The sequence below is a fragment of the Furipterus horrens genome, unplaced genomic scaffold (assembly GCF_987537825.1).
Source record: "Furipterus horrens unplaced genomic scaffold, mFurHor1.1.pri manual_scaffold_9, whole genome shotgun sequence".
NCBI lineage: Eukaryota > Metazoa > Chordata > Mammalia > Chiroptera > Furipteridae > Furipterus > Furipterus horrens.
This window is the reverse complement of record NW_028327179.1, coordinates 51,614,963-51,622,847: the sequence shown is the minus strand read 5'-3', so window position 1 is coordinate 51,622,847 and position 7,885 is coordinate 51,614,963. Positions and strand designations below refer to the sequence as shown.

Genomic DNA, 7,885 nt, shown 5'->3' with positions numbered 1-7,885 from the left:
CCAACCTTTCCCTATTTCTGTTTAAATCTTAACACTGATGGGCTAAACTGAACACCATCTCAGAATAGCTGTGCTAATTTGTACCTTTGTGCCTTTGTTCACAACTATCTGAAGTGCCTCTTCCCACTCCTAATTAATACAACTTGAGCGTTTGCCTTTGAAATTCTTCTAAATCACTATTTCCAAGCAAACTAAGCCAGTCTACATTGGTGACCCAACCCAGTGCTTGACACTTTGTTGACATTCAGGTGTACATGCCTCTTTAGAGACTGTTAACATTTTACTAGTAGACCATACAGTCCAAACTGTGAAGTAATTTCACTTTTTCAAAAAGAAAAACAAAAAGCTTTTGACCACCAAACTTTAGAAAAGAAATGAAATGTTGAGGAGGCTCAGGGGCAAGGTCTCCTCTTAAAAGATGGGTGGGGAAATGGACCCAGCTTCTTGGCCTTTTTGCTAAGATCAAGTGTTGTATCTGTTCTTACCAGTTTAATATCTGATACTTTTTCTATCCAAGCACAATGTATTAGATTATTTTTGGAGCAGGGAGATAGAATAGGGACTTGCTCTGTTCACTCTGCACATCAGCCATGTATTGCAGTACCTTTGAATGGAGCACCAAGAAGAAAAACAGACCTTAGTTTTAGTCAACATCCGTATTTCTCAAATCCAGAGGACATTTTAACCTACAGAATTCCAACAGTATGTTAAACCAGTGATTTGGGGGTTGGGGTGATTCTGCGATGTGTTCAGGGTTTATCCAGGTATGTAGCACTGTTTGTTCTTTTTTTTTAATAATTTCTTTTTATTTAGTTATTTATTTTTAGAGAGAGGGGAAAGGAGAAAGAGGGGGAGAAACATCACTGTGTGGTTGCCTCTCTCACTCGCGCCCCCAACTGGGGACCTGACGTGCAACCTAGTCATGTACCCTGACTGGGAATCGAACCAGCGACACTTGGTTCGCAGGCCGATGCTGAATCCACTAAGCCACAGCAGCCAGGGGTTGCACTGTTTGTTCTTATACTGGAGGACCCAAGTGGTTGTGCCCTTGAGTTTGATTATTTTTGTTACTTGTTGTCATTTAAAAGTAAAAATATTCTGTATCACTTGTTTAAATTGTTTATATGAAATTTTCCTCTGTTCCACCCCCACCCCTGACTTTAGTGTCTTCTTAAGTGTAGAATGAAAAGATTTATATCTGAGAAATGTTTGAAATTAAATCATTAAATATATCCTAAAATGTTAGGGTTAAACAACTTACACAACCTGAAAAAGTTGAACTTCCTGAAAAATGAGTGAAATGCTATCTCTTCCTTAGCAAAGGGTTACTTATGTTGATACTAAACCTGAAATTGTATTTACAAATAGTATTTTTTTAAAAAGTTCCAAGGGTGTGGCTACCTTGAATGAATTAAATTATTTTTCTTATGAAGAGAGAAGTAATATGTTTATTCCTAAGTATTCAAAAAACATCTTCAAAGTTGCCTGTCCTCTACTATTCAGAAAGATAAGGCCATAGTCTCCCTGTTGACTGTTTATGTTTAGTTCAAGTTTAAAACATTTTGTCTGAAACTGGAGAAACTAATAGTATTTGCCCCAACCTAAATGAAGCAAATAGAAGCTAGCGAAAAAGAAAAAAAAGCTAAGCCCACCATTCTCTGGAGTGATTTAACAGATTTAGTAAAAAGGGTCTTTTACTATCCAATGTAAACTTTATTGTCAAATCTAAAAATGGAGACAGTGTAGAACTGTAAAATCTACCAGTGGTCCTTCATTTGCTTGGAGAAGTGAGTGGTAGTTTAAACAAAACAAAATGTCTGAGGGTAACTTATTTATCAACTATTCCTGTTTAAAGTTCATGATTGTTTGTTTTTTAAAGAAAAGTATTTTATGGCCTTTTTCTTCAGTGACTACGTTTGCCATAAACATTGAAGTATGCAGCATTTATCTCACATTTGTATCATTTATAAAAGAAAATTGGGTTTGGGTCATTTTTTGTTTGCTCCTTTGTTGTAAGCACAAACCAGTGGCAGTCAGTATTGCCTTTGAGGCATAGGATATACATACCTTCAGTGAATAAACTCTTTATGTGGCACTGGTCCAAAATAAATTGGTTACCGACCTAGTTGGTAAACAGTGTTTCATATAACTGAAAAGTGCCCCTCCCGAAGTATATTGATATTTGTGTCTCAAATTTAAAACTACATTATTTTTTCCCTCCAGTTGATTGAAACTCCAGGTCTAATTTCAGTCAAATAATTTGCATCCCTACCATATTTTCAGTTAGGTTTTGACAAGATAAACTCAATAATTAGAACCTTTGAAGAATTTGTATCTGTAAAATGTTTACTTGATAATTTCTTCCAGCCTTTACCTTTTAAACCTAGCTCAATTTTAATGCCACTTCCAGTTCTTGCTGACAGCATCAAAGAAAGGAAAGATAACTGGATAATAAGTGAGGGTTATAACAGTTGGAATTATGGACTGAGGAATAACAAGGTTTGGGATTTTTGTTGTTGTTGTTGTTGTTGTTGAGTGTGTATGTGTTTTAATTAGCAAGGTATGCCACACCAGGTCTTTGATACTAGTTTACTGAGAGTGGAAGGGAATTACTGGAAAGGACAGACTAGAAATTGTTAAGTGCTAGTGACTTACCCCCCAAAAAGAGTGCTCTGTTCAGAAACATGTTTGATACTATTACATATACTTCATCACAGTTAAGTGGTAATTTAACCCAAGGTTGCAGAGCAGTGATTTCAACACCTGTCTCTTGACTTCACTAAAGTTCATATTCCTTGCCCTACTTATACTGTCCAAATGAAGGCTTAGTTTTGAATGGAGACACAAGATGGTGAAGTGTGTTAGGACTTGTTTTCAATTTTAACTACATTCTACTGAGGGAAGAGACTGGCTCTTAGAGCCGTTAATGTAGATGGAGTTAGGAAGAGCCTGAATGAGAGAGTAAGAATAATAGAAGAAAGGAAGTATGTATGACATTGCAGAAACATTCATCTTATTGCGTGGAGAGAAGAAAGAATTGACTTTAAAGAAAAATAATTGTTTGAGGTTTGGAGTTTTCAAAGATGAAAGTCAAAACTGAGTAGATATAATCCTAACAGACATTCTACAAAGGAACCTGGTGTGTCCACATTTTAGACTTAGGAAAAGGAACTGATTCCATTGGGGGGGGGGGGGTTGTTCGTTTTTAAATAGCTAAATTAAATGCCTGGTACATACTTAAATGAACTCTGGTTACCTATAGTAAGAATAGTAATATTGTTTTATTTATAACTACCCTAAGAAATACCTTTCAGTAGATTATTCTATAATGCACAAAAATGATAGGTAGCATGTTTTAAGTCCTTTTTAAAATTAAAAGTGTGTCTGTAACGGGTAGAATTTTTTTTGAGCCAAGTTTTCTGTTTTGTTTTAGGACTTTTTACCTGAGGAAGTTTTGCCTCTTTAGAAAGTAAAACTGTGGAAACCATGCACTTGTTTAACCCTCTCAAACCAGCTTACTTCTATCACCGATGACTTGATTCCTAAGGGGCAAAGTAACACATATGCTTTGTGAGCACATGAGACTGTTTAACTCGAAATTTGGGGAAATTGCAACTTTTTTTGAAAATTTGTATAGCAAGGTCAGAACTCGGCAACTAAATTTCTAGCAGGAATTTCTAAACTTTATCACATACTTTTTATACATTATGCCCAATGCTTTGTTCCTAATGTCTTTCTGATAAACTTGAATGTCATTAGGGAAAGAGAGTTTATTCCTTCAGTTTAGTCTAAATCCTTGTATTTAAATTTTTGAAGGAAGCCTATGCTAAGGTGACAGCTCATTCCTGAAGAAGCATTTTGATTAAGCAAAAAATGCCAAATTACTTTTTCTCATTCTGTGCAACAGTAGAAACCTGGAAAGGCAGCAAAAATACTCACTTTTCTCAGGGTCATAATAACAATAGTATGGTAGTTTAGGCATCTCTCCTGTGTCCTAAACACAACTTATCTAACCACAACTATGCAAGACATTCTGTGGCTGCTTTCTCTATTCCAAAGCTCTGACTTTATGGTCAGTTAAAGGGCAAATGGGAGTTAAAAGGATAAGAGGATATGTCAAATGAATGATTGAAAAATACTTTAGGAAATCAAGTGGCTGCGAGAATAGATACTCTAACAATAACATCTGAAATCAAGGGTTCACTTGTGCCACTTTTGGATTTTTTAAGTATCTAAAAGTTAACTAGCTCTCCCCTCCCTTTTTTTAAAAAAACAAATTCAGCCTTCTGTGTAAATTTTGGTATTCCTGGGGAGTAAGAAAAGACTATATGCAATTATTTGCCTTTATAACCTTTGTCAGAGTTCTGTATTTTTATGTGCTCCAGACATGGGTGGTCTTATATAACCTATAACATTTGATTATTTAGACTATACCTTCTTAAAGACCCTGGCTGGTTTGGCTCAGTGGATTGAGCGTCGGCCTGCGAGCTAAGTGTCGCTGGTTCGATCTTCCAGTCAGGGCACATCAGAGAAGGAAAACTCTGACTCCAAAAAACCTCCGCTGCCTTGCGGCATACCTCTTCAGGGGAAAGGCTAAGGGAGTAAACCCCGACAGAAAATCCGGAGCCGGAGTCCCTAAGGCGGTTTGACGTTGTAGTCAACACCGGCAACTCCTGCGGCGCACCTGAAGCCAAGCTGTATTGACTCCGTCTTTCCCTTGGATCCTTCAGCTGCGAAGAGAGGGGGGGTCTGCTGCATGGGCAACAGCAGACCCTCCATATTACCCTGCCCAGGCTCTGTAGCTTCAGCGTCATCGCAAGATGTCGATTCAACACGGGAGGAGACAGATACTACCATGTCACTCCCGAGTCGGACTGCACAGCCATTCTCGGCGGTGCAGATGGACTCTTAAGAAGCTACACCATCGTCTCTCGAGACGGACGGCTGCCGACGAGTACCTCGGTGCTCCTTAATTTGTTACAGAACTTGTGATGAGTGCCAAAAACTGAAACTGATGATTACTAAACGATGAAGCGTCTTCTCTTGCCCGGTGGTGGTGTAACTCATACAGGTTCTAACAAGTGTGACGAGTCCCCAGGGAGTGCTGAAACATTTTTTTTTTTTTCCTTATCAGATGCAGTGAGTACAGGGTTTGACAAATTTTGAAGCTGATGAGTACTGAGGTGTGACTGTAGTTGCTTTCTTCTGCTTAATGTTGGTAGTTCTCAGTGTTATGTCCCCAGTCAACTTTTGGCCAAATCGTATTAATCAGTTCCCACACCTTTACCTATTGGTGACTCCAGAATTTATAAAATCTCTGAACTCAGAACTACTAAATATAGATACTTAAAACTAAACAAATTCAAAACAACTTTTTTGTCTCTCAACTTTTCTCCTTATACAGTCATACCTTGGTACTAGTCGGCTTCAGAACTCATCCAACTCTGTTCTTGTTGCATTTTGACGAGAAAAAAATGTTTCAGCACTCGGCACACTTGCTCAAACTTGTATGAGTCACGACGCTGCCCCGCAAGAGAAAATGCTTCATCACTCATCGCTTGCTTGCCAATCGGCGCCCCTCTCTCAGTGAAGAGGTCGACGCATCAGTCTCACAGTAGCTCACGAAGAGTGCAGAACCCCCCGTGTATTCGTTGTTAATGTCTTGTACTTGTGCATTTTAAGTGTTAATCATGGGTTGCAAGAAGGTTAAGGATGATACCACTAAGCCTAAAAGGCAGTTAATAAGAACCACGATCGAAAAGAAAAAAGAGATCATAGCTAAGTACGAGAGTGGTGTAGGTGTGACTGGTATCGCTCTAATGTTTAAGATGCCGAGAACAACAATCTCAACGATAGTGAGAAATAAGGAAGCGATTAAAGCAGCCAGTGTTGCTAAAGGTGTAAAGTCTGTGAGTAAGCAACGTTCACAGACATTGGAAGAAGTTGAAAAATTGCTTTACATCTGGATAAATGAAAAACATTTAGCAGGTGACAGCATTTCTGAGGCAATCATTTGCAGGAAAGCTAGGCAATTGCATGCTGATCTGTTAAAAGACAAGCCTGGAACAAGTGGTGCAAGCACTGAAGTATTTAAAGCCAGTCGTGGATGGTTCGATAAGTTTAAAAAAAGAGCTGGCATTCATAATGTGGTGAGGCATGGAGAGATCAATGATGAAGATGTCAAAGAGTTAGTGGAGGAGCACAGAGCAGAGCTCAGCACTGAGGAGCTGCAGGAACTTCAAAAGGAGCAGCAACAGATAGTGGCTGAGCAAATTTCTTCAGGTGAGGAGAGAAGGGAGGAAGCATCTACTGCACTGATAAAAGAAATATGCGGTAAATGGGTTGAAGTTCAAAGCTTTGTGGAAAAGTATCACCCAGACAAAGCTCTAGCTAGCCGAAATGTAGACCTGTTTAATGAACAGACAATGTCACACTTTAGAAACATTTTGAAACATAGACAGAAACAAGTTTCTCTTAATTTTAAGTGGAACTCCCTAAATCTGAGTCTCCAACAGTGTTCTGTGAAGCCAAGAGACAGAGAACAGAAGAAAACCCTGAGAAATAACCTGAAATGGTCTTGGAAGAGGAGGACTCTTCCAACAATTAACCCCTCCCTTCCTCCTCCTCCTCCTCCTCCTCCTCCTCCTCCTCCTCCTTCCTTCTCTTCCTCCACTGCCACCACCTCACCACAATCCCATTATTCCAGGGACTCCTCTCAGTACAGGTAAAGTGAAGTTTAGTTTAATTTTATTTATATGTAATTCATTGCTTTCTTTCTTTTTAATCTATGTGTAGTTTTAAGGTTTTGTATTACAAAACAACCTCGTTACTTAATATTAGCCCAGTAAAAATGTGAAAGTTCTGGGGCACTTTCACGAATTATTTCTAATTATTTCTTTTGGAAAAAATTTATTCGGTACTTATCACTTTCGGCACTCATCACGAGTTCCGGAACAAACTAATGAGGAGTGCCAAGGTACCATTTACTGTATTTCCTTTTTTGGTTAATGGTTCTACCCTTTTAGCTTAATTCATATAATCAAAGATTCTTTCAAAACAGTTTTTTGTGCTTAAAACACTAAATTCGCCAAAGATTTGAAGATCAGGTCCAAACACCCTATGACAAGCAAGGTCCTTGCCCCTCCTTAGGAGCCTCATGGACACCACTGAAATTAAAATGACCCAAGTTTGAATATTTGCTCTTCCACTTCAAGAAGCTAGGTAGTTTGTTTTATGGGCCTCAGTTTCATAATCCGTAGAATAGGTAAAATAGTAAGTGTTTCATCGTAGTACTTAGGGATTAAATGAGAAATAAAAGCTCCAGGAACAATTGCTGATTTGTAGTAAACTCTTAATTATCTTTATCTCCAGAAAATGAGATAGTCCCTTTTCTTTATTATTTTTGTACCTATCATAGTAATGTTAATGTTGCTCCTTTCTATTAGTCTATGAGGTTGATAGGCAATGTCATCTTTGTAGTTAATGAGCAAAGTGTCTGGCATGTAATAGGCACTTGGTTTTTGTTGTGCAAATAACAGATAATCCAATTTGATGCCAGTGTCTGAAAATTTTGCTATAGCATTAGTATATGATAATATTAGCAAATCAGTTGGATACATAAATAAATGCAACATATTTTGGTTGATTCTATCATGTAAAACTTCAGGGGGTTTTGTTTTTGTTTTTCCATTTTTTAAACACATTTTTCCAGTATTATTAGCCCTCAAATTTAATTTCTGTCATGTTCCTCTTCCCTCAAATATATGTGCCTTTCATTATGCAAGCTAAGACTAGTCCCTGCTCTATTAGTTTATAATGTGGTTTGGGGTTAAGCCATGTGGATATAATTATTCATCCAGAAGTCTCAGTTCACAGGTTCCTACCT

The 7,885-nt window shown here is 38.0% G+C and overlaps 1 non-coding gene across 1 annotated transcript; it reads left to right on the top strand.

The window, feature by feature from the left end:
• The first annotated feature begins 436 nt into the window (after window positions 1–436).
• On the top strand, window positions 437–624 carry LOC150001731 (U2 spliceosomal RNA). The gene has a single exon (XR_016513201.1). It is a non-coding gene; the product is annotated as a U2 spliceosomal RNA (small nuclear RNA).
• Window positions 625–7,885: the final 7,261 nt, after the last annotated feature.